This window comes from Rattus norvegicus, chromosome 2 (assembly GCF_021556685.1).
Source record: "Rattus norvegicus strain SHRSP/BbbUtx chromosome 2, alternate assembly SHRSP_T2T, whole genome shotgun sequence".
NCBI classification, from domain to species: Eukaryota; Metazoa; Chordata; class Mammalia; order Rodentia; family Muridae; genus Rattus; species Rattus norvegicus.
In genome coordinates, this window is record NC_141535.1 from 38,228,609 (window position 1) to 38,256,573 (window position 27,965).

Below are 27,965 nucleotides of genomic sequence, written 5' to 3' on the forward strand. Positions count from 1 at the left end.
AATCTAGTTCACTGGGAGTTCAGTCTTGGCAGGACCCAGGGCTTCCCCTTCCACTGGTGCTCTTACTAGGATATTCATTGCTACCTATGAGGTCAGAGTCCAGGGTCAGTCCATGTATAGTCTTTGGGTAGTGGCTTAGTCCCTGGAAGCTCTGGTTGGTTGGCATTGTTGTTCATATGGGGGGTCTGCAAATGTTTTTATTGAATATCATCACTCCAATAAATTCCATGTTTTCTTTTCCCCAATATTTAATATTTTCAATTAAGAAATACTGCTTTTGACTAAAAGGTGGTCAAATAAATGTAAAATAAAGGATGCTTTTAATAAATGAATATAACACATAAGTAATGGAATAATGAAAATAAAATATAGAGCAAAACAAAGTTAAAGTGTCTTACAGAGAAGTAAGTTTGAAAGCTCAGAAGCTACAAACTCATTCTTTGAGAGCATTGAATGCAACTTATTGATTACTACAGTATTTGTACTTCTGCTCAAGACACCGTGCTTCTAAAGAGCATGAATGGAGTCTACTTCTTGGATGTTATATTTATGCTATAATATAATCTTTATAGCTCAGCCTAGCTTTATTCTATATTCTTACTGGCATTAAAACATTTCTGTGTCATTTACTGGATGAAACGAATTTTACTTTTTCATTAAAACTTTCTTATACTATCTATGTTAATCATATTCTTTTCCCCTCTCCGAACTCCTTCCACATCTTCCTTATCTCCCTATCCAAAAATAGAGACCCCAATGAGATAAAGCAAACCAGATCAAAAAGCACACCAACAAATCATGTCATCTATTTTTACGTTGGCCAACTCCTCCTGGGCATGGAGCTTGAGAAAACCAATTTTCTCCTTACTCACGCATATCAGTTACAGATAGCTTCTTGTGTCCAATTCCCATTCTCAGTGCTAGGAGTTTGTCTGGTTTGAACCTGTTCAAGACTTGTGTGTGCTCTCACAGTCTGTGTAATTTCCTATTTATATCAGTCATGTTGTGTTTGGAAGATGATGTTTCCTTAGAGTCAACCACCATCTCTCTTCTTAAAAGCTTCCCTCTTCCTCTTTCTCATAGATCCCTGGGCCTTGAGGGGAAGGATGTCTCATTGAGGGCTCAGTGTTCCACAATCTCTCATGTACTGTGCTTTACCTTGTCCAGTCATGGACTCTGTGTTAATTACCCTCTGATGATCTATGGGTGTAGAACAATTCTAACTCAAGTCAGAATAGCCAAGATCAAGAAACAAAGACAGAACATTCGCACAGTGATTCAGAGAAAGAACAACTCTTATTTACTGCTGCTGGGAGTACAAACTGGTGAAGGTACAATGGAAATCAATATGGAGGTTCCTCAAAAATCTGAAAATGGATAATTATAAATGGTATTTTTAGGCTACAAATAACTATCCATCCAATTCATATTTCCTCAGCAACCATTACCTTGTCAAGGAATACAAAGAATATCCAAGATGTGTATTCTGACAGCATACAAGGGTGATACAGGTTGTAAGCTAGTTGGATGTGAGACCGTAGGCAAATAATTTAAAGACTCCCACAGGCAAGCAACCATGTGAAGGCCCATGTATGGCATGAAATGGAGCCCCCTAACACCACACACATGCACGCACGCACGCACGCATGTGCTCCCCTCAGGTAATTTCTCAGAGAGATAAGGCTAAAACCCATTCGCTTTATATCAAGGACATAGAAGTGACAGGAAGCACAGGTTTAGCTGAAAGCTAATAGCTGTTTGAAACTTGCCGCACTTACATTCAATGAGTAGATTATCTCTAATGGGCCAAAGAGAATCAGGTGAGAAGGCAGAAGCACAGATAATCACTAATCTGGCTTTAGCCTCGCTCTTTTCGGAAGAAAGGGAACAATTGTTAAGAGACTTTTTCTTTCTTTCTTTCTTTCTTTTTTTCTTTCTTTTTTCCTTTCTTTGGATGTACAGAACAAAAGATTTTTGGCTACTGAAGGTATTTCTAGATAATGGAGCCTTCTTTAAAAAGCAGACCAAAGACTAACTGGCAAGGCAGGAAACCTGAGCTGGTTTCCCTATTGATTCTACTATCCTCCCAAGAGTGTTTAGGGCTCCTATCACTGCTACTGTTCACTCTGGCTCTGAGCAGATCACCTATCTGATCTCTACTGGGCTGGTAAGGCCCTGTTGTATGTAGACTGCTGTTCCTTCTACCTGCAACTCCCGACAAATGAATATAAGCAGGATAGCTTCTGTTTAGTACCTCACAATATAACAAGATGTCTGATACAGTGAACAGTGTATGGTGCTGAGTGGGAGACAGCTACAGCCATTGTTTTTTTGGGGGGGCAATGAAAGGATAGACAAATATATCAAATGTAATTTCATTTGCAATCACCCTTGAGACAGACTGATGTCTCTTGGATGTCGCATGGACTTAGCTGTGCAATTGCACATCTTTTCTCTACAGAGACTCTGGGTCCATGCTACAGAACAAACCTCAATACAGTCACCTTTTTAAGGGTCCTTTACCCAGGTATAGTCATGTTCTAAGATGACAGGAGTTGGATGTTCAACATGGGGAGACAGTTTAGCTGTAATAACCAGTCATTGTGTGCCTCTTGGTACATGCAATCGGCAAATTTTATGAACCATTCATGAACCACTCTTAAAAATTAAATAGTGCGCAAGGTCCTGGGTTCGGTCCCCAGCTCCGAAAAAAAGAACCAAAAAAAAAAAATTAAATAGTGAAATAAATCTATGCCACCTCAAGTACATGCACATGTATGTGAACTACTTTGCGTGCCATATGACGAACATAGGGAGAGGTTAAATCACACAAACCAGATCCAGAACGTAGAAAAATTTAAAAGATAAAAGAATTGGGATATTTTCTCACAATGAATACATCTTCCAAAGGGAAGAGAAACTTGAGATGTATTGTACCCATTGGTGAAAGGATATGTCCATTTTTACAGCTATGGTACAGCTCTATGAATACACATGTCAATATGGTACTGTGTGAACGTTCATATACACAGTATTTATAACTATAGATAAGTATGTCATCTACAATACACACAATTATCACTCTGCAATCCACAAATATTTGCTAATTATTATATTTAAATTCATAATACACAAAGAAAAAGAATTGAGAGATGGGGGACAAGAGAGATATTAAATTCAGCGCCTAGACTTGTAATCTTTAATCAAACAAATACACTCTAAAATAGATATTTATACACAACTGGAGAATATCATACATTAAACTAAGCATTGGATGGTAATAAAATTAATCTTGTTGAGTATATCATACGAGATTGTCACTATGGACTTTAAAGATCCTCAGAATGGAAGTAAATATTAAAGTATTTTTCAGACCAAAGTAAACAATATAGAAGCAAATTATATACAGTAGAAAAGGGAAACAGAAGGGTAATAACTATTAAAGATGAGCAATAAATACAGAACTCATTACTTTTTTCCTGTGGGATTTAAATTTTATACAAGAGCTTTAAACCAATTTGGTAGACAGAATATTCAGATAAGACGTTTTCTCAATGTCCTCTTGGAAACTAGGTCAACACAGACTTCTTTATAATCCCTCTTGGTCTGCTGATTACTTTTTTATCCCTGATCTACTGTTCAAATGAGAATGTTCCCTTCCCGCTTGGGCTTCACTTAGGAATCTCGGCATCGTGTGTGCCCAAGGCTGCATCTCTTGTAGACATCAATAGTAAGTTGCAGGTCCTTAGATAACTCTGCTCCCGCATCAAGGTAGTTTTAATGTCATAAATCTACGGCCTGTAAGCCATCTCCCCTATGCCTTGTTTTTTTAGCTTCCAGGGTTCTCTCCTCCTTTATTCCAAATTAACCTGTGCATCTTGATGGTATTTAATCAAATGACTGAAACAGCCACATTAGTAGTTTACTCATTTGTATCATAATATCCAGAAGTTTCCACTTCTGTTAACCGCTGTGAGAAAAAGGAATTTCTGATGGCAGATGAAGTCACTCAGAATCATAAACGCAATTCTTAGGGTTTGGCCTGAAAACATCGGTAAAAGGATTTTTGGAGAACAGGAGGGGAAAGGCAGAAGGGAGGAGTAGGGACTAAGGTGGACAGAGGTCAGAGCTTCCTCGTTAGCACTTTCAAAGAGGTACAGTGGAGTGCACGTCTCTTTGTCAGATCAAAGATGATGTTTCATCCCATAAAGTGTGCAAGCTCATAAGTGCTAGGTCAGAAATTATGGCTGCAGCCATCAAAGCTTTGTTTTATGAAATCTGAAGCATGTTAGGTCTCCTCACTGAACACGGTGTCCTTCTTTAAGATGCAAAATGGATTGTACTCTTTTGCTCTTCCAGAGACTTCCCAGTTCTCTGCTGAGCTACTGTAGGAGCTGCCCCTGCTCAGCAGCCCAGCAATTTAGCCTCTGTCCATCTTCCATTCCCCCCGAAGACTCTGCTGTAACCCCTGGTTCCCTGAAAAGCTTATACCCTGGAGTGCCACCATAGCCTTCAAGGACAAAGCCAAAGCCTTCCTGGCCTTAGTTTGCCCAAATGCTCTTTTCCTTCTGGGAACGAATCTTCTGAAACCTACCTGTGACTTCCTCTTACTTTCTTTGAAAGCCTTTTCTGGCTTCCTTTCTAAACACTGATCACACTGCTGACTGCTGCTCCCATGCCTGCCCTTCCTGCTGAACTGCCAGCTCCCCAATGGTTTCGTCTTTTGCTATCTGAAGGAAAGTATTCCCATGTCCCCCAGCAGGTACAAAAACACCAAGACGCTCAATTCGCTCAGCATTCATCACATAATCTATACATATTCTCTTGTATGTGATAAATTATCTATAGGTTCCCTGTAATACTGAAAGAATGCAAATGTTATGTGAACAACTGTTAAACTCTACAGCTTTAGTGGATAACGATGAGAAAAATGTTTGGACCAGTTCAGAACAGACACTTTTCCCGCTAATACTCCGGATGAGGCTAAAGGGATGAAACTCATGGAAACAGAGGGATGACTGTCCTATATGACAGCTGGGAAGTATACTGGATGAACCAATCAGCAAGTACGTGCAGGACCAAACCAAAGTCCTCCTGGCCTTAGTCTGCTCAAAGTGCTTTGTTACCATCATCGGTTGGCATCACAAGAATAAAGTTAGCAAATGTCACCAAGAGAAGCTCATCTCATTCGCCCCAACCACATGCCCTGGAGACTGACGTTTTCTAGCGACACCATCCTAGCCAAAGCCTGGGTTTTATGACATTCTGTTTTGATGACTTTGTGCCACACTGAATGTGTTAAAATTGTTCACAATTCTATTAATCTATCCGTCAAAAAAGTCACTATTTTCCTCTTTTCAATCAGCAACGCCAGAAAGTGGCACACCTTCTGTTTGTTTTAAGCTAAAACCTCAAAAATAAAACGTGAAGAGGTCAGTATTACTTTGGAAAATTAGCTAGTGTTTTCAGTCTAGTACTCATTAAGCAGCACAGTCTTCTTTAGTCAATACGTTCTCATGAGGACTGGAGAGAGGGCTCAGTGGTTAAGATCACACAGGGCTCTTATGAGATCAGATTGATTTATTTGCAAAAAAGTCTTTTTCAAAGTAATTGTCTCATAATTACCTAAAATCTTAAAATAATACCCAAACATCTACCTTACAAAAGCAATGGAAGAGTTAAATGGTCTACTTTTCGTGGAAACCGGGAAAGATTGAGCACTACCGAAAAAAGCACGCTATTCAAGAAGCCATGACCAATCAAGTGAATGCCATATCCTTTTGAGAGAATCTTCCTTTGTCCTGCAGTGTTTTCGAGGATATCTCTTCGTTTGCTCCATTTCTTTGACTTTGATACACTGCCCAGACTTGGTATCGGACAATCACCTTTCTACCTACCTGCCTAGCTTTTCGGTCTAGGAGGTGCCTAACACAGAACCATGTGCAGCCAGACCATTTCGCTATGTCTAACAGGTCATCTGGACCTGGCTCTCTGCTCTCTGCTCTGTTATCTGAAAGAGACATTTTGTACTCTTTTGTTGCCTACCCTTTTCCATGGGAGAAGAACTGATACAATTTAAGAGAGAAAATAAACGAAAAAGCAAATTACAATCACCTACTGTATTATCTCCAGGGCTTTTCTGTACCTGGTCTGTGCCACCCACCGCAAAGCCCACTGCTGCCTGGCTGCTTCCTGGAATTTCCTGGGAGCATTAGAGAGTAATAATAATTGAGCAGTTCCCACATACAAAGCAGTAGCTGAGAGGTCAAAGGCTATTTGTCCAGTTTCCAGATTGGAAGCGGAGCCATGTAAAGAGAACTTCATCAGAGGGGTAGAATGGAGCTTTTTGGTCTGTATTTATCAGCACTCCATACCATGCAGCAGAAGCTAATATAAGGATATTCCTCCCAGCTTAAGAACTGTCTGTTTCCAACCATCACTTCCTTCTCACTTTTGTGAGATTTTTTTTTAGAAGATTTTTAATTCAACTTAGGTTTTGTTAAGACTGGAGAGGACTAACTCAGGCCCCCTTCTATCCTTCCACCTTATCCAGAAGGACACAACTGTTCCTTTAGAGCAGAAACATGAATTCTCATCAGACAGCAAAGGTGCCAGCACCTGCTCTTGGCCTTCCCATTTCACAGAAGTGTAAGAAATGAATCCCTGATCTTTGTAAACTTTGTAGTTTCCTGTATTTTGTCATAGCCACACAAATGGACAGTATATAACACACACAATTTACTTATAACTATTTAAAGTGTGAAAAAATTAAGAAAACAAATATCTCTGGTAAGAGGTATTAAAGAATTCAGGATGTCACTCTTTTATTTATAATTGGATTTTTTATTTACATTTCAAACAGGATGTTACTCTTAAGACTGAGCTCCTGTGATAGACCCTAAGATATGAAGCATCTTGCCCTTGTCTTAAGACTGAAAATATCATGTAGAACCAAACTCTGGCCGTACGTTATTACAAAATAAATTACAGTTTCACTGATGCAAATTTCAAACCTCAATGAAATACATTCTCAACCCAACACTGTTCTGGTAAGATATGTGACCTATGTAAACAGATTCTAATTTAACTTTAAAAATAAGTCAGTGTGCTTAAAGGAGAGGTAAGCAACAGATTACTAGGCAAATTAATTCTTTTCAAAATGTGTGATACTATGTAGCTGCGCACACAGGTACAGAATTTAACCTAGAGCATTCTCCTTTTAATGCAACCTTCTAGGAAGAATGTAGGCAACTACATTCTAAGTGTGTTACTATTTAACATTTTTCATTTTGGTTATTCTGAGGATTGAATGTGGGAGCTCACATGGCCATAGGCGTGCCCTAAGCTACATTCCCATTTTTTTTTTTTTTTAGGTGAACCAAATGCCTGTTTATTCCTTATATACACGCTGAACTGAAACTCAAGAGATCACCAGACCAGGGTCCAATTTGTTTTTCAAATCCTTCTAAACCACCTTCAAGATGATCGGAAACTTCTTTAATTATCTTGTATAGCTACAGATTATCAAACATAGAACTTAGTTTGGCAGCCATGCCAAAACCATTCTTTAAAACTCAGCAAGAAAATAGTGCTCAGCCCAAGTTAGGTGTCTTGGTTTAACAAAATACAAAAGCAAATGCTTAAACCTAATGATACCTTGATGTTGCTTGCAAAATGACTCAAAGATTCAAAATAATCTTGATTAGCAGTGGCCCTATTTCAGCAAACTTTTAGCCTTCTTGGGTGATCATTTCCTTGAAGACTCAAAGCCTAGCATGTATAGGGGAGAGAAGAATTCGATGACTGCATAGTCCCACTATGAAGAGGAAAACCAGCTTTTTCCCACCAAGCTCAAATGATTTCCTAGCTATGACTTCATTTTCCAACTATTCCTTTTCTACAGACAGCTTTTTACAGACAGCTGAGTGGAGGTAGTCAAAGGAAAGTCTAAGTAAAGTGTCCTGTAAAATTTTTTTGTGGTATAGTTTTCAAAATTCAAGTAAAAATGCTTAGCTTTCTGCTCATCGCTGAGAAGACAGCATATGACTACAGAGCATTGCCACACAGGTAAGAGCAGCACAAACCACCACAGAGGCCTATTAAAAATGATTACTAATTCACCACATTGCTTGCCTGGAAAAAAAAAATCCCTGCCTGGTATATGGAATGTACTTATTAAAAAGAGTTCGAGGACTGTCCTTAGATACCCTCATACATGTTCTAGCTAACACTAAATGGAAAGTACAGCTCACTTTTAGAAGAAACCCTCCTTTTGAAAACCTAAAGATTGAGCAATAAAAGATCTATTGACAAAACAATTTAGAGGCAAGCCCTGGGGAAATTGGTTAACTGTTGATGGCTGTGAGGAGAGAAGAAAACAATGTAATATGAATGCAATTACCGCATAAGTTGATTTTCATTGAAAAGACTATTCTCCTAAATGTTCAATAGTAAGCTGGCAACCCGTCTCTGAGCTACTCATTTGCCGTGATCAACATCACTTTGGGTACTATGCTTATACAGGAAAGAAAAGATAGGCAAGACAAAGGCCTTTTGCACTCTATTAAAGACTTACAGTGGTTTACAACAATGGAAACTATTCAGACTTTTAATAACTACTTTGCGGGATACTACTGCAGGAGTCTGAAAGGATTCCACTCTGTTTTAAAAGATTTTTCTTTTAAGCAAAGAGGAAAAACAAAAGAGAAGCTACCTTACTGAGGGTTTCTATCGCTGTGACGAAATGCCACGACCAAAAGCAACTAGAGGATGAACGGGTTTATTTAAATCTTACAACTTGTAGTTCATCATTCACAGAGATCAGGGCGGGAGCTTAAGGCAGGAACTAAAGCAGAGGCCAAGGAGGAGTGCTGCTTACTAGCTTCCACTCTTGGCTACCTCAGTTTGTTTTCCTACAGCATCAGGACCACCAGCCCAGGGGTGACCATCCACAATGGGCTGGGCCCTCTCATATCAGTCAATCATCAACAGAGAAAATGTACCATAGGTTTGCCACAGGCCAATCCAGTAGTGGCATTTTCTCAATTGAGATTCCCTCTTTCCAGCTTGTGTTGACATAAAACTAGCCAGCACAAAAACCTAACTGCCACTCTTTCAGCACTAAATTTTGCTTGAGGCTGGGAGAGCAACTGGATCAAGCAAGACAAAGCTGTGTCAGGCAAGTTCTAATACTAGCTTCCACAAAGCCTGCTTCGTTTTGATAGAATCACTTTGCTTCGTGGGTGCCCCAGCTGTCTGGTCTATAAAATGGGATAATAGGTAACCTGCCCACACCATGGTCCTTTGAAGTTACCTAATAAACGCTCTTACAGGGTGCACTTAAAACTATTAACTGCTACAAAAATCCTGAGGGTTATCTGGAAAAGCACAAGGTAACAGCCACATGTTACTGCTAATTACCATGCTCATAATAACTTCCACCCCGGGGACCCTTGGCTCCACGGGGTCCAGATGTACTTCAGAGCTGCTCATCACCTCAGCCGGGGTAGAAAGTCTGCACGTCCCGACTCAGGGCTGCAACAAAAGCAGCTGGCACGCCAGGACTGAAATGCACCAGACAAAAGAAAGTGGGTCGGTGCAGAGCGGGGCGCGGAAGTGGGTGTGCGCCTCCGCCCAGCAGCTCGGAGCCCCGCGGGGGAGCCGCTGAGCTCGGCCCCCACTCCGACCCCGCGGGTTCCTCGCCACGCCCCCGGCGCCACGGCCCCACCCGGCTCCAGCTCCCGGTCACGCCGGCCGCGCGGCCGCCCAGGCCCCCGCATCAGGTGCGAAAGTTGAACCTCGGAGCGTCACCTGGGGCCGGCGGGAGCCGGCGGGGCGTCCACCCCGGGCCCCGGAGCCGCGCCAGGCCCAGACCGGCCCTTACCTGCGTCCGTGCCCCGCCCGGCTCCCAGCACTCACGGCGAGGCCGGCTCCGGAGACGGGAAGCGGCAGGAGACAAACCCCGCGGAAAGCGCTGGAGCTGCTCCCGCAGCCCGACCCCTTGGCCTGGGATTCGGCGCCCAGCATCCGCCTGCGCGCCCGCTCGGCTTCTCCCACGAGCCGTGCGTGGGCGGCGCCGAGCCTGACCCCGCGTAGACCCGCCGGCCGCGCAGGCCCCGCTTGCTCGGCCCCGCAGGGCCGTGGGAAAGTTTCCCCCTCCGTTCAACCTCTTACCCGAGCAACAAAAGTCTGTGCTTGTCTTCCCCGTCTTCACCTAGCGCCTCTGGAGTGCTGACTCTAGCTACACACTGGGTCTGTTCCCAGCTAGAATCAGCAGGCGTCTGGGCCAGCCATCCTCATCCCGACTCTTAAAGGTGGAACCACCACTACCTGGGTTTAGTTTTCCCTCCTGATGTGTCTCTGTGGCTTACCTTCTTATGACTGTTGTTCTACTCATGCGCAACCGAGATTAGCCACTAAAGATATCTGACTCTTGGCAAATTACAACTGAGAGGCAAGCTGGTATCCAGGTAAATCATGGGTGCTATTCAGGAAGTGAAGGGGCCTGTGGAGTAAATGTTGACTAGTCGGTCTATAAACTTTAGGTTCGGAGCAATTAAAACAGTTGATCAAAAGACTGTGAATTTACAAAGCATGTTTGATAAACTGGCTTCAGTAATAGGGGGTGGAAGTAGGAGGAACCTCACCCCCACCCCCACCCCAATAGCTCTTGCTTCCACTGATGAATACCAAAGTTTACATTTGCCTCAAGTGCTTTGTCTCTCACACTTGTGAATTGAAACTGATGAGAGACGCTGCAAAAGGGCATGTCAGGAGTTAAGAACCCACCATGGACACATAGTTGAGAGGCAGCCAGCCTGGGCTTCTGCATAAGATCCTGCCTCCAAAGCCGAACAACAAAACGTTTAAATGTGAATGACGCAAGAAAGTCAATGACATCACACAGAAAAGTTAAAGACCGACATACGCATGTCTAAAGGATATTAAACAAAAATCCTCGATGAAATATTAGCAAAGGATCCTAGCAACTGGAAAAGCATTAACACCACACGGAGAGCTATGGTTTGTCTCACAAATCCCAGGTTGGTATAACGTACCAAAGGAATATGAAACCTCATTTTAATGAACTAAAGGACAATTACAAAAACGATCCTCAACAGACCAAGGGGAAGTTGTCGTGTCAGTAAAAAGTCAACAGGCAGCAAAACATCAGAGTGAAATGTTTATCGGCAATTATTACAGACGTCTTAAGTAGAGAAGGGGCCCCCAGAGTTGGGGAGACCACTGGCTATAAGGGGAACTGGAGTTTTTTGAGGGGGTTAATGTGTCCTGCCCAGTGCTTTCTCCTTCCTCCATGCAAGCTAGGCAGGGGGCTCCAGTGATGTCACTATGCTGGGGTGAGAGACTGTTGCTGATGTAGCTACCTTCTAGTTACAAGTCCTCATGTTGTTCCTGTCAATCCTCAACCATTGATAGTTAATGATGGTTGTCAACTAGATAGTGTAGTCTAGAATCAACAAGCAGGCATGCATGTTTGGGAAGAATTACCAAGATTAGGTTAATTGAGAGGCTAAGACCCTTCTTGAATTAATTTTCTTTGAGCTGGGATCTCAGATTCCATAAAGAAGAAAGTCATCTGAGCATACCCATTTACCCTCTCTGCTGCCCTACTGTGGATACCATGTGACCAGCTGCCTCAAGAGTCTGCTCCGAGGACTTCCCTGACATGATGGACAAAACCCTCTAATTGTCAACCACTCATTACCTTATAACCCACAAATGAAGAAACATTTGTTTCAATAAACATAACGACTAGTTTAGCAAATTCACTGTAGTCTGATTTTCTAATATTTTAGAAGAAACATCTCACTCTTTAGCAAAAGGGCAGAAATAACTCACCTTCATGACTACTAGACATAGGATAAGCAAATGTGCTTCAAATATTAGACTATTGAAATCTAAATATTTGACAACCTTACTTCACATCTCATCAGATATAGTGGCTGACTACTTAACGATCCCAAAGTGTATATATGCTAATGGTCCTTGTATAGCCATTCATTAATATCCAGGATGGAGTATTCCAGGGCTCCATCGAATATCCAAATCTGGGAAAACTGAAACTTTTGTACACAATTGTACAGCATTTGCATGTACTTCACATATATCACCCTAAATACTATTAATTTTTACAGTTCTAGAGATTGGACCTAAGGTCCTATAAATGCTAGCGTTCTACCATCAAGCTACATGTCTAGTTTCCTTCTTCACTTGTGTTATTTTGAGACAGTTTTACTAATTTGCTTAGGCAGTCCTTCAACGTGCAATCCTTCAGTCTCGATCTCCCAAGTAGTAGAAATTACAGGTTTATAACATCAAGCCTGCCACCATAGACTTCAAAAATATTATATATAGATACAGATACAGATGCAGATGCAGATGCAGATACAGATACAGATACAGATACAGATACAGATACAGATACAGATACAGATACAGATACAGATATATATGAGGTAGTATGCACTTGTGATTCAAGGTTCTCAGGGAGTCCAGGAAGGATGTTGGATCCTCTGAAGTAGGAGTTACAGCTGATTGTGAGTCACCTGAAGTAAATGCTGGGAACGTTGTTTCTCTCCAAGAGCAGTAAGTGCTCAGACCCACTGAACCATCTCTCTAGCGCCAGTCCCATACAGATGTAAAAGCATCTTTAGATTTGTAACAATTTGTAATACAATGTAAATGTAAACTACTATCAGTAGTTGTTACATTGTTTAAGGAATCTTGACATGAAAGGAAGCCTTCAGTATGGACATAGTTTTTTAAAAAATAATTTCTGGCCAAGGAGTGGTGGTGCTGGTGGTGGGCCTTAAATCCCAGCACTTGGGGAGGAAGAGGCAGGCAGATCTCTGAGTTTGAGACCAGCCTGGTGTACAGAGAGAATGCCATGGCTACACAGAGAAACCCTATCTAGAAAAACAAAACAAAACAACAAAACAGCAAAAGCAACATTTCTGGTGAAATTACAGGTTGAATTTCTTGGAGTGGGGCCTTGGTAGCTGATTTGGAAGGTGCTCAAATTGTGGGAGGAGCAAGTGTGCTATCCAATGGTTGAATGTTATAACCTCTGTCTTCAGTTACATATTTTAGTCAAAACTGAAAAAAAGAAATAGTTTATAAGCCTACAGTGTGGCACAATCAGCATTTTTTGAGTCCCTAGCAGGGTATTTACTCACTTTGGAGATAGCAGGCAGTTCAAAAATAAGAGGTTTGTTGTAATGGTATTGATGGGTACCACATACAGATTTTCCCAAAGCCTAAATTTGCAGTTGGCACAGATTTCTGCAACAAAAGGTAGAACAACAAAAGAAAAACCTGTTCAGTTACAGGTACAGTGCACAGTTTGAGAGAAAGGCAATTGCGATTCAAGGCTGTTGGGTAAGAACTTGCCTTAAACTGTGTTTTGGCAAAGAACAATACATTTTAGAGACGTGACAAAGGACAAAAGCTCTAGGCTTTAACAGTTGAGTGATGGATATTTTGTTCGTAAATTGTCACATGTGGGTTGAACTCCCTGAGAAGCTGATTCAGGAAGTAGGATTGCTACTACCCCAGGGCAGACCCAAGGATATTTGTCTCAAAATGTCCTCCAGGGCCCCTTGACTTGGGATGGAACACCAACTCATTGATAGCGAGGGGAATGCAGCTAAAGGACCCAAGAGTCTCATTGCAGTCTTAAGAACAGCTAAAAGGTAAACCATTTTCAATAAATGTTACCATTGTTTATCCCATGGGGGAAAAAGGTGTCTATAGAGAAAAAGAGAAGCTGGAGGGGCTGCAGTGGGAGTTTCAGCCTTGGGAAGCTCAGCCACAGAAGTCAGCACAATCAAGTACTCCAGCTGTCTGCCCAGACTTTTCCAGCAGTTTCTGATGGATGTTGTCAGCATCCAGTCTGATAGTGTTGTCTGTCTGTTTGTTACAATTCTTTTACTTGGAAGCCAAACTTGAGGGGACACTCTGCTCCATCTAATACTCTCTACTGTGAACTCCAGTAGGCTTCCTACTTGACTTACCTAAAATGTTTTAAGCACCCAATTTAATGATGCTCTGCTGTCTGTCTGTCTGTCTGTCTATCTATCTATCTATCTATCGCCTATCTATCATCTATCTTTATCTATCATCTATTATCTTTCTATCCATCCATCCATCTACCTACTGAGTCATCATCTTTATCATTTTTTTGTATTCTTCCTATTTAGCTTGCTGCATAGTTAGTAAACTCATTCAAAACTGAAAAATGGCTTAATGTAGATCATTCTCTAGATTATAATAAACAGGGACACAAAGTATGGGAAGGTAGATTCATGGAAATAAAACTACTAGCAGTCATCCAGTGCCGCTCTCTCTGATGTGATAATCAGGCACTACCTTTCTTGTACAGAACTGATTTCATATCCCATTTAAACAGAGTAAAACATGGAAAAGAAAGTGGGAAGGTTTCTTTTGAGGAGTAACTGTTCTTCGTTGGGAGTGACAGAGACTTCTTCTGCACTTTGATTATTTTGAAATCAACAATCCTTATGTTTTGGGGAAAGTATTTTGGTTTCTATCATGACAATTCATAAGAAAGGTGATGTTTAGAATTGTGGTAGAGAAACTTAGAGTAGGAGGGACTTTGGGATGCAAGGCAAAGCATGTTTAAGCTAAAATTAAATTATATTAAAAGACCGTGAGAGTTGTAAAAAATAAACACATGATATCCAATGCAGACACAGGGCTAAGAAGGATGAGGAACTTGCCTTAAGAAGCACAGACTAGCACAGACATAGATCTCTGAAGCCAATATGTCTTCATGAATTCCATTCTACCATTTCAAGTAAATAATATATGTTCTCATTTGCAAAGGGAGATAATAGTGACCCTACAGAGTTATTATGAAGTTGCGATGATATTTTTTTCCAAGTGAAGTGCTTTAAAAGGTTATCTGTCATATGCTTACTACTTAATAAACACCAGCCACTGTTAGTGTAAGAAATAAATCATTGTGGTCCATTTCCAGTATGAGGGGCCCTTAGAGATTGTGAGAGAATCCCAGAGAGGCAGGAGGCACTAGTCACTGTATTCACTAGCTGGCAGTTGCCACCTGTGTTTCTACTTCATCTAGGGTTGAAAAGTCACAAGTGATCAGCTACACAACTAAGTTCACATAGCAGAAAAGGAGAGAATCGTAGGCCCCAGGATTTAGATAAGGTTTTAGACTGGACAGAACTGATTTACAGGCACGTATTCTCCTGGAGTCCTCCACTCCCTCTGCCATTTACACTCATTCTGCCTCCACTTCTTCCATAAGATTACCTCAGCTCTGAGAGGTGGGATTTGATGCAGACACATAGAGCGTGTGTCCCAAGGTCTGCCTCTCCTCTATCCTCCTCTCTCTCTCTCTCTCCTCTCTCTCTCTCTCTCTCTCTCTCTCTCTCTCTCTCTCTCTCTCTCTCTCTCTCTCTCTCTCTCTCTCTCTCTCTCTCTCTCTCTTTATGTGTGTCTGTCTGTCTTTGTCTTCTGCCCTCCCTCCTTCTCTCCATTCTCCTCCTTCTCCCTCTCTTCTTAACAACTGCCTGTGGGTCTGTGTTTGTTCCCATCTGCTGTGGAGGAAGCTTCTCTGATGATCATGAGTGTAGTAGAATATCATTAAAAGTCATTTTAATGTTACTTTTTAATTTTTTAGACTAGTAGTATTTGATTTTACCCTAGATCTCTTGGCTCTCTAGTCTCTGGTCCTTGATCATTCATGCAGCGGTGACTATGGGATCCATCTCATTGAGCAGACCTTAAATCAAGTCAGTTATTGGTTGGTTACTCCAGAGAAGCTCTGTGTCACCATTGTCCTAACTTATTTTGCAGGCAGGACAGACTGTAGATTAAAGGTTTTATTTTGCTGGGTCGATCTTCACATTTTTCTTTAGTAGCTGGCAGAGGGCCTTCCTATTACCAAAGACACTAGGAGACGGGAGTGAAGGGTCTATGTAGGCATCAGCTTGACCTGTCTGTTTACAGTGAATTGTATGGGCGTTGTCTTCAGCAATGAGGACTTGCTATCCATTTGAGGAGAAAAACCTATTATCTTGGCAACAGCTTGGGTTATTTGGGGATTTTCATTGGACCTCTTTGGCCAACAATCCAATTGGATATAATCCAATCAAGATATTGAAAGCTTCATTCAGTGGCAAAAGATGGCCAGCCGGGACTCCATTTCTCTCATTATTTGGAGGCTTCATTAGGATCACCTTTTTATATTTTAGGATGTTACAATTGTACTAGGTTTCAATACCAGCCTTCAAATGCCCCTTAATTCCATCTGTCTCTCCCCATATTCCTTGCCTCAACCCTATCTCCCCTCCCTTCCTGATCTTCCCATTTCTGTTGTGACCTACCCCAATCCGCTCATGAAATCTATTCTATTTCCCACCCAGGGGTAGCCATGTGTCTCCCTAGTCCCTTCCCCTATGCCTGACCTCTCTGTGACTGGGAATTATAGCTGGGTATCATTTATTCAATAACTAATATACAGATAAGTGAATACATACCATATTTGTCTTTCTGGGTCTGGATTATCTCGCGTGGGATGAATTTTTCTAGTTCAATCCACTTGTCTGAAAATTTCATGTAATTTTTTTTTACCAGCTGAGTAATAGTCCACTGTGCAAATATACTACATTTTCTTTATCCATTCATCTGTTGAAGAAAATCTAGGCTGTTTCCGACTTCTAGATATTACAAATAGAGCAGCAGTGAACATGTAAAAGAGAGTGGGCAATTCAATGAAATAAGTGGCTAGTGGTATTGTAGAGTCTATGGCAAGATCTGGTGCTGGGTCACAAATGATAAGCATAATAAACAGGAGTGACACACAGTCAGAATAAGAATACTATAAAACGAGGTTGGCAATGTCCTAAGAATTTCACTAGGTGTGATAAATATTTTGTCCTTTGTGTCTAAAGTAGTAAGAATCCATTGAAGTGTGCAAGCCAGTGAATGGACTTAGTTTAGTAGGGTTTGTATTTTAAAAATACCATTCCAACCAAAGTGAGGAAAACTAATGGAAAGAAGTTATAGATAGACTAAGGCATACTGGTTAGGTGGTTCCAGTAGTCTGGAGAAAGAATATTGGAGTAATGACAGAAAAGGGACTACTAACATACTTGTAAGACCCCAGAGAACAAATAGGCAGGGGGGAGAAGCTGATGTTCATGATATCCACATTGCATAATTGACTTGCATAATTAACTAGATGGGAGTAGCATTAAAATTAAATAGAGGACATTGGAAGAGAACCAGATTTAGAAAGGAAGATGGAGCTTTAGATGGCAGAAATGAAGCCTGGGGTCCTACAGGGCAGTCAAAAGGGGAGGCCACATAGGCATGTGGAAATGTTGGTCTCTGTGTGGATAGTGTTGATTGTCAACTTGATAGACTCTAGAATTAGCTGGGAGATGCCTCTAGGGATGCCTGTGGGAGTGTTCTGATTACAGTAGTTGAGGTGGCAAGACCCTGCTGTTGTGGGTGGCACCGCTCCCTGGCTGGCATCCTGACTATATAAATGGTAGCCATTCATTCATTTGCTCTCTGCTTCTTGACAGAGGATGGTCCTGGCTGCCTTGACTGCTCCTTGCACTCTGAGCTCGAATAAACCATGACTCCTTTAAATTTATTTCATCAGAGTCTTGTATCTCAGCAACAGGACAAGAAAATGAAGGAAGTCTGGAATTCAAACACGTGACTAACAGTTTTTGTTACTGGTAACCATGGCGTTGGTTTTGTTTTGGAAACAAATTTAACAATATTTTAAAACCTGGTTCTGTCATGTGAGAGTGTTAGCCATTTTGGCCTTAGTTCTTAACTAGCCTAAGGACCCAGACTCACTTTTTCTGTTCTCTGAAATTTGACAGGAGGCTTCCTGTGATTTTACCCTGTTTTGCTATCAACAGATAGGCAATGATAAATCCTAAGCAAGAACCATTAGATCCACACGTAGTAGCTCACACCGGTAATTCCAATAGTTAGGAACCAGAGGCAGGCAGGTTATGTACCTTTGAGGCGAGCCAGGGCTACCTAGTGTGTTCTAGGCCAGCCCGAGCTGCAGGGTGAGACCCTGTCTCTAGGCTATCTAAATGTTTTACCTTTAGCAGCCCTAGCTATCCTATCTTACTTTTCTTGCTGTATGTCTGCTTCTCATGTTGGCTATAGGCTTTTGGTGTAACACACCTGCAAGATGAAATTGGATAGCTAAAAATATAATTGGAAAAAGAAGAAGAAATAACACATTTTCAAGGCACCAAATGTTTTAAGTTTTACTGCAAAACGACTAAGGGAGGAAGATGGTAAGCCAACCATATGCTTTTAGCACTCTTGAGAAAAGCTAGTCGTTCCTATTGAGGATTATGTGCCTGCCCCATACAAAGCTGTGATTTTTCTCATACAAAGTGTGTAGTTCCATGCCCTTCCTTTCCTGTACACTCTCTCAAATGTCTGTCTCTCCAACTCTAAGCTCCATCTGCAGGAACCTTTGTATATCCCAAACTCCAACTTTCTTCTCTTCCCACGGTTTTTCTCTATTTTTTTTCACAAGAGATTAAGCCTTCAAATGACACTGTGTTCTGTAGTTTTTGTGGATTCCATAATTGTCACCTTATGCCATGCATAGTATTGCTTTAAAAATTTGGAGGATACGGGTGAAGACATGGCTGGGAAGCTAAGAGCACTTACTACTCTTCCAGAGGACCTGGTTTTAGTCCCCAGCAACCTCTTTAGGCACCTCACAACTTCCTGGAGCTCCAGCTTCAGGGGATGTGGCATCATCTTTTAGCTTTCATGGACACACACACACACACACACACACACACACACACACAATGTCTTTCCCCCTCTCTCTTAAAACAATAATAATAGATCTTAGCATAATTAAATTTCGCAGTTGGTTGTCCTTTCATGGGTTGGGTCCTGTGACCACCAGACTTCCCTCTGTGTTCTCCTTGGATCACTAATCTCTGAGAAGCCTCTCTGACTGCTGACTTCCCAGCTCACTCTTCCCACAGCCCCCCCTTAATCTCACACTGTGTGTGTGTGTGTGTGTGTGTGTGTGTGTGTGTGTGTGTGTGCATTAATCTTTTTTTCCAATCCAGTCTTTATCCCCCTCCTGGTCTGCCCTCTGACTGTTCCTCCCCCATCTCAAAAAGGATGTCCCCATTCTTACCCCTTTAGACCTCCCTACTCCCTGGCGCCTCAAGTCTCTCTAGGGTTAGGTGCCTCTTCTCTCACTGACCAGGAGTCCTCTGCTGTGTATGTATTGGGGGCCTCATATCAGCTGGTGTATGCTGCCCGGTTGGTGGCTCAGTGTCTGCAGAACAATGTAATATCTATCCAGTTCTTTACACTTTTACATCTCACTTTCTCTCCAGAGGCTGGTTGCCTGTAATGGGAGACTATGACTGCTTTCACCCTGGATTATTTATACCCCACCCCCATTATTTCTAAACAGAAAAAAAAATGGGCCATTTTCTTAATTCCTCAGTGGCATCCCAGGGGAGAGCACATGAATAAACATAAGATTTGTTTTCCAGAGAGGCCATTTTCTAAAGTAAAGACCAGATATGGGTGGAATGGGAGCAGATAGGAGCTAAGAAAGCTAGAGAAGTAAGGTGGAAGGAATTGGCTGACCAGCTATGAATAAACATTTCTCTGTTTTGACATTGTTTGATTGCATAAAATCAAGTCCTTGAAAAGCATAAGTGAGAAGAGAAGGGCACCAGTAGCCTGGCTTCTCCTCAGCATCTCACAGGGTTCTCGCTGATGGGCCACAGTATAACAAAGGACAAATATGTCAAGGCAGTGCACACGGACCAGAGAGACATCACTGTTATAACCATGCCACCGAGGCCATAAGTTAGCAACCCATGAGTGTGAATTCATTCATAACCGTTTTTCATAGGTCACACTTCTCAAATGGCATTAACACGTAACTTTGAATGATAGATACCATGGTGTTTGACTAGTAGAATATATATATATATACAAGAAATGATTCTTCGCTGGTGTTGCCAGTGTGTAGCTGGTCTTAGCTGCTTTGTGGGGTCTTCTTTTCCCACCCTTTATCCTCCATGGTTTCATCCCCTATTACCAGATAGGAGAGAAAGGATAGAGGAGAGAGAGAGAGGGGGAGAGAGAGAGAGAGAACAGACACAGAGAGACAAAGGCAGAGACATCACTGAACCTAATTTCTTTTTATTTCTTTTTTGAGCAGAACTAGTAACTGCAACCAACCCCTGACTGACCAACAACAACCAACCTTGCCTTTTGGGCCCCTACCATTTATATACCCTCTGAAAAGCTCATAGAATCCCAAACATCACACAATCCCAGAAACTATGTGCAGCTGGCAAAACCATACCTCTGCTGGAGCACGAGGCACGTCATAGTCAGCTGCTGTGGACAGTCTGAAGCAGTTCCACATTCCCACTCCTGGGATTAAAATGAAAGCATTTTTTATAATATTTCTATGTTTTTTTTAAGAAACCAAAATTCCAGAACCGTCATTAAAGCAGTAGTGTCCTAAGTATACAGAGAATTAGAAGACTTTGCATAGTTACCTTCACAAACTCAGAAATTCCAGGAGGTCATGCTGCCTTGAGTGACCTGACCCTAGATCTAAAGACTCCATTATGTCCTGTAAATGCAGTTTCTGAGATAGTTATTTTCTGATATTGCGAGATCATCAAAAGAGAATTGTAATTAGAATATTGTTTCGTCTGCACCGCATGAGTCTTTCCCTGTCAAGACCTTGGAAAGAGAAAGAACGTTGGTGGCACTGACTTCACAGCACGGGTTAGTCACACTCATCTCTGCCTACTGTCCTCTTCTGTGTACAGACGTGGTGGGTCTGTGTGTAGTGATGGCCTTGCCATTAAGTGTAATGACTAGTCTTCATTCCATCTGATAACAAGACTTGTGGAGGAGACTGTACCCTCACACCCCTTTTCCAACTGAATCTTGTCGTTTACTGAAGAGAGTCTAGTAATTGTGAGTAATTAATCTCTGGGTTGTCGTCAGCATCTTTAACTATTGATTTATTAAATCTCGGAATTAGAAATGAATTTTCAAAAATCAAAATAGACTCCAATTTAGGGCACAGCTTATTGTTAAAAATCGTGGGCTGAAGAGCCAACTCAAGTGGTGAGGAGCAATGGCTGTGTAAACAGAGGAAACTGAGCTCAGATATCACATATCAAAATGCGAACTAACTATCCCCCCACCCGCTGGCATCTCCAGCTCTCTGGGATCCTATGCCCTCCTGGCATCTGCATGTTCACAGGCACACAGTCCTGTGCACACACACACACACACACACACACACACACACACGGATGAAGCAAAGAAGTGCAGGCCGACAGGAGCCGGATGTAGATCGCTCCTGAGAGACACAGCCAGAATACAGCAAATACAGAGGCGAATGCCAGCAGCAAACCACTGAACTGAGAATAGGACCCCTGTTGAAGGAATCAGAGAAAGAACTGGAAGAGCTTGAAGGAGCTTGAGACCCCATATGTACAACAATGCCAAGTAACCAGAGCTTCCAGGGACTAAGCCACTACCTAAAGACTATACATGGACTGACCCTGGACTCTGACCTCATAGGTAGCAATGAATATCCTAGTAAGAGCACCAGTGGAAGGGGAAGCCCTTGGTCCTGCCAAGGCTGAACCCCCAGTGAACGTGATTGTTGGGGGGAGGGCAGTAATGGGGGAAGGATGGGGAGGGGAACACCCATAGAGAAGGGGAAGGGGAGGGATTAGGGGGATGTTGGCCTGGAAACCGGAAAAGGGAAGAACAATTGAAATGTAAATAAGAAATACCCAAGTTAATAAAGATTTTAATTTTAAAGATTGTTTATTTTATTTTAGGTATATGGGTGTTTTGCTCTCATATATGTCTGCGTACCACATGCCTGCAATGGTAACAGGGACCAGAAGATGGTGTGGGGCCCCTATAGTGGGAGCTGTAGATGGTTATTAGTGCCATGTGAATGCTGAGAACCCAGACTAGGCTCAGCAAATGCTCTTAACTGCTGAAAAATTTATCTAGCTCCTGAAATTCAATATTTTAAAAGCCTTACTGATACTGATTTCCTTGTTCCAAACTAACTTCTTATAGGTATTATCATAGTTTGGGTCGGGGAATACTAAAGGAAATCCTCTTACAAATCCTGTCCATGTTCTGGTGTGCATCTATGGGAGGAATCTTTCATTTGTGCATTAACATTGCAATTGAAACAGAGCCCACGGAGAACAAAGCAAAAGGGAGATAACCAAAGTCAAATAGAAAATTTTGCCAAAAGGAAGTACATGTTATAGGGATTGGGGACAAGATGAAATGGCCACGATCAAACTCATAAATTACTGTGGTAGAGAAAATGAATTTTGAAAATGTAAATTAGAAAGACATGTTTTCTTACTGGAAGATAGCTGTGGAAGAAAGTACTGTTTGTACTTACAACAGTGTCTTATACTTTAATCCATTGTGTTCATGTCAGCATTGAAATTTTTAAATAATCATGGCATGGTAGTGTAATTAAGTGGTAAGAAAGTATGTGTATTTAGGCAAGATGTGCTAGTATATACTGTACTCCAACCACTTGAGAGGCTGATATAGGATGGTTGCGAGTTCAAGACCACCCTGGACTTAAGGAGAGTGGAAATGATAAAACACATGTACTATGAGATAAAAAGGAAATGCTGAGTGTGGCAAGGCTTAATCATGGATGGGGATGGGAGGTAGGAGAGATGAAGAGGTACAGGGCAAGGGTTAACTAAACTAAAGATCCCTGAAGAAGTCACAAAGAAACCCAGGTGTCTACAAGCCAATTAAAAGACACAATTTTAAAAAGACTTTGGACAGAGTTACTGTGCATGCTGATCTCAGAAGCCATGGTTATTTCCCAAAAACTCAAGCTTGGGACACCGCCTTAGGAGTTGGTCAGGAAGATCCCAAGTGGCACCTGAAATGGTACAGATTATAGCCATTACAATTGATTACTCATCAAAGCTGAATGGTAAGACCCTGCCACTAAAGATATCATACTACTCGGTTGCAGAATCAGAGAAGCCATGATAGAACTGAGCTAGAAGCTTCCTCCCTGCCACCTAGCCTTTGCAGTGCAGACAGTTGTTACGTAGGCACTGGAGTAGAAAAGTCAGCAACAGTATCCTTCAGCTTGAGGCATTGCATGCTATAATACCAACTGGCCAGGCAAGAGGTACACTGGTACCATAGTGGCACCACTGTAGCAGAGTTAACCAATAGAGTTTTAAAATCCTGAATTTGAAGTCTGATCCATAGAAGGGAATTTATAACCACTACTGTGGACCCGGTCAAAGGTCATTGTTGGGGAGGTCCTGGGTACTGGGGTAAAACCTACTACTTTTGTTTTGCTAAATGGACATGTTGTGAAACTGCCTAAAGATTTATGTCTGTTCCTGTGGATCAGTGCTGTTCTTAGCCTTAATCAAAGGCACTTCATTGGGTTTTTGTTTTTTACAGTGAACAAGTGAACAGAGATTCATGATACTGAGGACAAGTGACTACTGAGCGTTCGGCATCAGATAAGCTCTTCCTAAGTTCTAGGACCATCATAGCAGAGGGGCCAGAAAGCATCAAAGAACCAAATAACAGGAAGGAGAACCATGAACTGCTGGTTTGTTGGCACGGGGTGTCTGTGGCGCCAAAGAACTTGCAACAGCTACAACTGTTTTCATAGAACCTATAGGAGGCCCCGTGGTAAACTTTCAGTCATGGGTAACAGAGGGGCTCACGGGATCCACCTGTGAGTGAATAGCAATGCAGGGCTGAAGGAGAGGTCATTCATTATCTTTCATGACGTAGTCACTGGTGAGTTCCTCATAGTCCAGTGGATAGTGTTACACTCAAGTAACTTAAACCCGGTGGGTCACAAAGCCAAACACGGCAAAACAATAAATGTGGAAGTGAGGTGGGGACTTAATGGCAAGGACAAAGTGGAAGCAGTGGTAAGAGTGGGGAGCAATAAGGGCAGGGGGGGAGGGGATAGTTATGATCAGAATTTACTCACCATATGTATAAACACTTAAAAGAATAGAGAAAGAAAGCATTGCTTACTTTAAGCTCAAGTATGAAATTAGAGACATGAGGATCTCAAAAGGCTCAATTTGTTAGTGGTTAGGAACCTATCAGATTATAGAACTGTACTGTCTTCTTTCTTAGTACTTCTGTGGTGACTTCCAACATACGTTTGACAATTGAAAGCAATTTCAAACAATAGTCAACAGCTGGTGAGAGGGCACAACAGGGAAAGGTGTTTGTCACCCAAGGCTGATGACCTGAGTTCCTTCCCAGAGCCTGCATAAAGACGGAAGCGAGCTGACTCCACAGAGTTGTCTCTGACTCTAGATGTGCACTGCGGCGTGCATGTGCTTGTGTGCACACACAGATAAAGAAATAAACAAAGTAAGAATATTAGTTAATATCATAACACTATACGATGTCTAAAAAAATAGTATCTACTAAAAAGCTCATAAAAAGCAAAGCTTCCTTGTTTATATCATGGACTACATTATATTATAATGTTATGCAGAACACCACCAATGAGAAGGCAGGAATTTAAATTTTTCAGACATCCTTAAAAAAACATTCTAAACTTTTCAATTGCAAACCACACTTTAGACATCTAGAAGAAGGGGGAAATGCCTTAGTGTATGTGCTTTAGTAAAATAAGGCCCTTCTATGTTCTTGCTTAGATTTTCTTTTTTATCCTTGTCTTTTCCCCTAACCTCAGTAGTACAAACTATGCAAAGTTTTACGATTGTTTTAAAAGTACAAACAGCACATTTAAATGCAAAAATCACACCCTACGATTTTTACTTTAGCCCATCCATGGATATATGTGACAGTCTTTCATATTCCTTCTTTAAGTATTTTCATATGTTGTAAACTATTTTCAACAAATGTTTTTCTGTTCGGAACTTGAATTGTTCGGTTGTTTGAATGAGAAATAGCCTCCATAGACTCACATATTTAAACATTTGGCCCCCCATTGGTGATGCCGCTTGGAGGAAGACTCAGAGCCCTACTGGAGCAAGAACGTGACTGGGGCGGGGAAGCGTTGAAAGGCCACAGTCTTGCCAACCCGTCCTTTGCTGTCTTTGCTTCCTATGTGGCAGATATTGCCAGTCGGCATCCAGCTCCAGTTGCCCACTGCTGGGCTTTGTTTGCCACCGCTGACACCCTCTCTGGAAGAGTGAGCCCAAATAAACCCTTCCTTCTAGAAGTAGCTCTGGGTTACACTGTTTTATCACGGTATTAGAAAAGCAGCTCATATAGGTTGTTCAGCCAACTGACTCTGCTCTAACTAAAAGGTGGACATGTCACAGACTATTTAATATACATATATGTGTGCTTGCTCTCGTTAATCTGCCAAACCGCTATATGTACAAAACCTCATGTTCATGTCTACTTTTCTGTGGAGGGAATCTTATTAGTTTCCCAAAGAAGCATGTGTGCAAAGGGAGGAGATGTTTACATGGTACCAAGTTACACACTCTTAATGCGTTGCCTCAAATGCTGTTGATGCCTATCTGGTCTGATTGACAGGTATCCTGTTGCCTATCAACCAACAGACTCATAGTCTCTTATGGAGCAGAGTCTCACTTCTCTTCTCCAAAGCAAGTCCTGCAGTAAAAGAGGCATCATCTTCCTGGAGCCCAGATCACACCCCCCACCACACTTCCCCAGGGCAGAGTAGACTTTGACCAGTGACTAACTGTCACATGCTGTGATCTCTTATCTGGAAGTAAGATCAATCCTGTGCTACAGTTGAGCTCCAGAATGTACTCTGGGATCAAATTAAAGTGAGTCATTAGCCAAGACCACATCCTTAAGGGTAAATTTGTCAGTGAATTTTTTTAACCATATTTAAAAACTATATTGTTATATTTCTCAGATGTCCCTTAGTGGCTTCTAAAGTACAAAGTTGACAACAGAGGCCATTAAAATAGTCAATAATTCTGATTATAATAATATCCTGAGAATATTATCCTTGCATTGTTTCTGTTTCTCTTTTAGTGAGCTCACCAGAAAGCATGTCAGGGTTTGCATTCAGGAAATGGAATAAGGCCCATGTCTTTGACTGCTTACATTTTATGGAACCGGAAAGTGGTTTTACAATGTAGTTTATAAGGGTGGGTATCACAGTTAGGTCATTTATACTATATTGCTTTGGAGTTAGATGACAGTGATGAGATTGCATGTATGATAAGAAAAATTTCATTTTTCTTGGCATCCTACAATTAAATTGTTGCTAAGACTTCAGTTCACCAGGAATACGGTGTTGGTAAAAAGGGATCCATTGCTTGGTACAATGCCTGGAAGATGTTGCACATCTGGGGAAATGGAGGCTGTGATATTGGTGTCTGTTTCTGAGTGTTATTAATGTACTGACATCAATCTTGCAATCTGGTCTACTCAGGAGGATAACAAAGGAGGCTTTCAATCTAGGCCACATAGTAGGTTGAAGGACAGCCTGTGGACCTTAGTGAGAAGACTATGTCTCCAGTGGAAAAGTAAAGAAAGAGGCAGGGAAATAGTTCAGCAGTGTATCACCTTCTAACATAACGGAACCACAGGTTCAACCCTTAGTATTGCGGAATTTAAAAATAAAGCAAAACACATACACGGTAAGTGGACGTGTTGTCAAACTACCTTTTAAATATTTTAAATACCTTCACCGTTACTTACTACTTCCCAAATTACCTTTCTACTTTATGTTTTTTCCCTTTAATCCTTTATACCAATATGTTCTATCCCTTTCTTCTCTTGAACATTTATAACTCTAGGTTACTGCTGCCCTCAGTCTTGGCAAAGAAATCTTGTTTTTGCTATGGGCATTGGTCAATGTAGACAGAAGAGATGGTGGATAAGAGGTGCAATAAAGTGCTGTCTTAGGGATGTGGGCAGCCGCTGTACTCATGAACTCACAACGGCTGTGGTTACCTGCACAAGTCCTGCATGAGATGCAGCCCAACCACACTGCAGCATTGGTGGGGGAGGGTCTTCTGAGTTCACTCTCTTAGCTAAGTTTTTAGTCAGTTAATGGCTACCAAGTGACAGGAAGTTACTGTTCTTTGGGGGCGAAGTCATTGGTAAGTTGTCCGTGATGCAATAAACAATTGTACACCCATGCTAGCACAACACTTATTAAACTCAGTGGCTTATTTTAAAAGGAAAAGAAAGTGGAAGGGGATACAACAGAACTAATGAGTACTGAAGAGAAGTGACAAAAGGAAGATGGAAAGGAAGGGGGAAGAAACAGAAGGTGAGAATCAATCAAGATGAAATGATGGGAAAATCCCATATAGAAACCTATTATTTTGTAAGCTAATTAAGAAAATTAAAAATAAATTAAAAAATTTAAATTTGGGTCATCATTTGTATTCACTAGCCAAATCTGTATTGGCCAGTATCCATATGTTGTGAGGCAGCTATAGTAAACTATGCAGGAGCAACGGGAAGAATATGGAGGATGTGAAGCAGAAGGATCTGGAGAGTGACTCTGAAGAGTGACTTGAACAATCTGTCATTGCATCAATTTACTGACAAGGTCAGAGCCCTATCAACCCGGGTGGCTCCCGATCATCTCCCAACACGTACAAATTATAATGCCACCCAATGAACATATTCTAGGAGCTAAACACTTCAGGCATTGTTCACACAAAGCAGTGAGGGCAACCGCCAAAACAAAGCACTCCCTTCAAATGGTTGGAAAAAAAGAGTTAAATACACAGATGAGTAAAAGACTAGACAAACCAGACAGTACATGAAAATGAAATGAAGATGTCAGGGCAGGAGAGGGAATTCAAATTTTAGAATAGCTTAGAGGGTATCTCTCTGAGACCTGACGGTCACGAGGGAAGTTGCAAAGTGAA

General features: G+C 41.7%; 1 protein-coding gene across 8 annotated transcripts in view; it reads right to left on the reverse strand.

The window, feature by feature from the left end:
• Positions 1 to 27,965, reverse strand: part of Rnf180 (ring finger protein 180) — a 214,061-nt gene that overhangs the window by 177,034 nt on the left and 9,062 nt on the right. For 3 of the 8 annotated variants that reach the window (XM_087633791.1, XM_087633782.1, XM_087633804.1), the window contains exon 1: positions 9,884 to 10,056. The exons of 2 other annotated variants lie outside the window; for them this stretch is intronic. The gene's annotated coding sequence lies outside the window, so the exon portion shown is untranslated. Of the gene's footprint in view, positions 1 to 9,883; positions 10,057 to 10,173; positions 10,383 to 27,965 lie in introns of those variants that run through there. 3 more of the 8 variants (XM_087633785.1, XM_087633797.1, NM_001134986.2) reach the window with 2 other exon arrangements.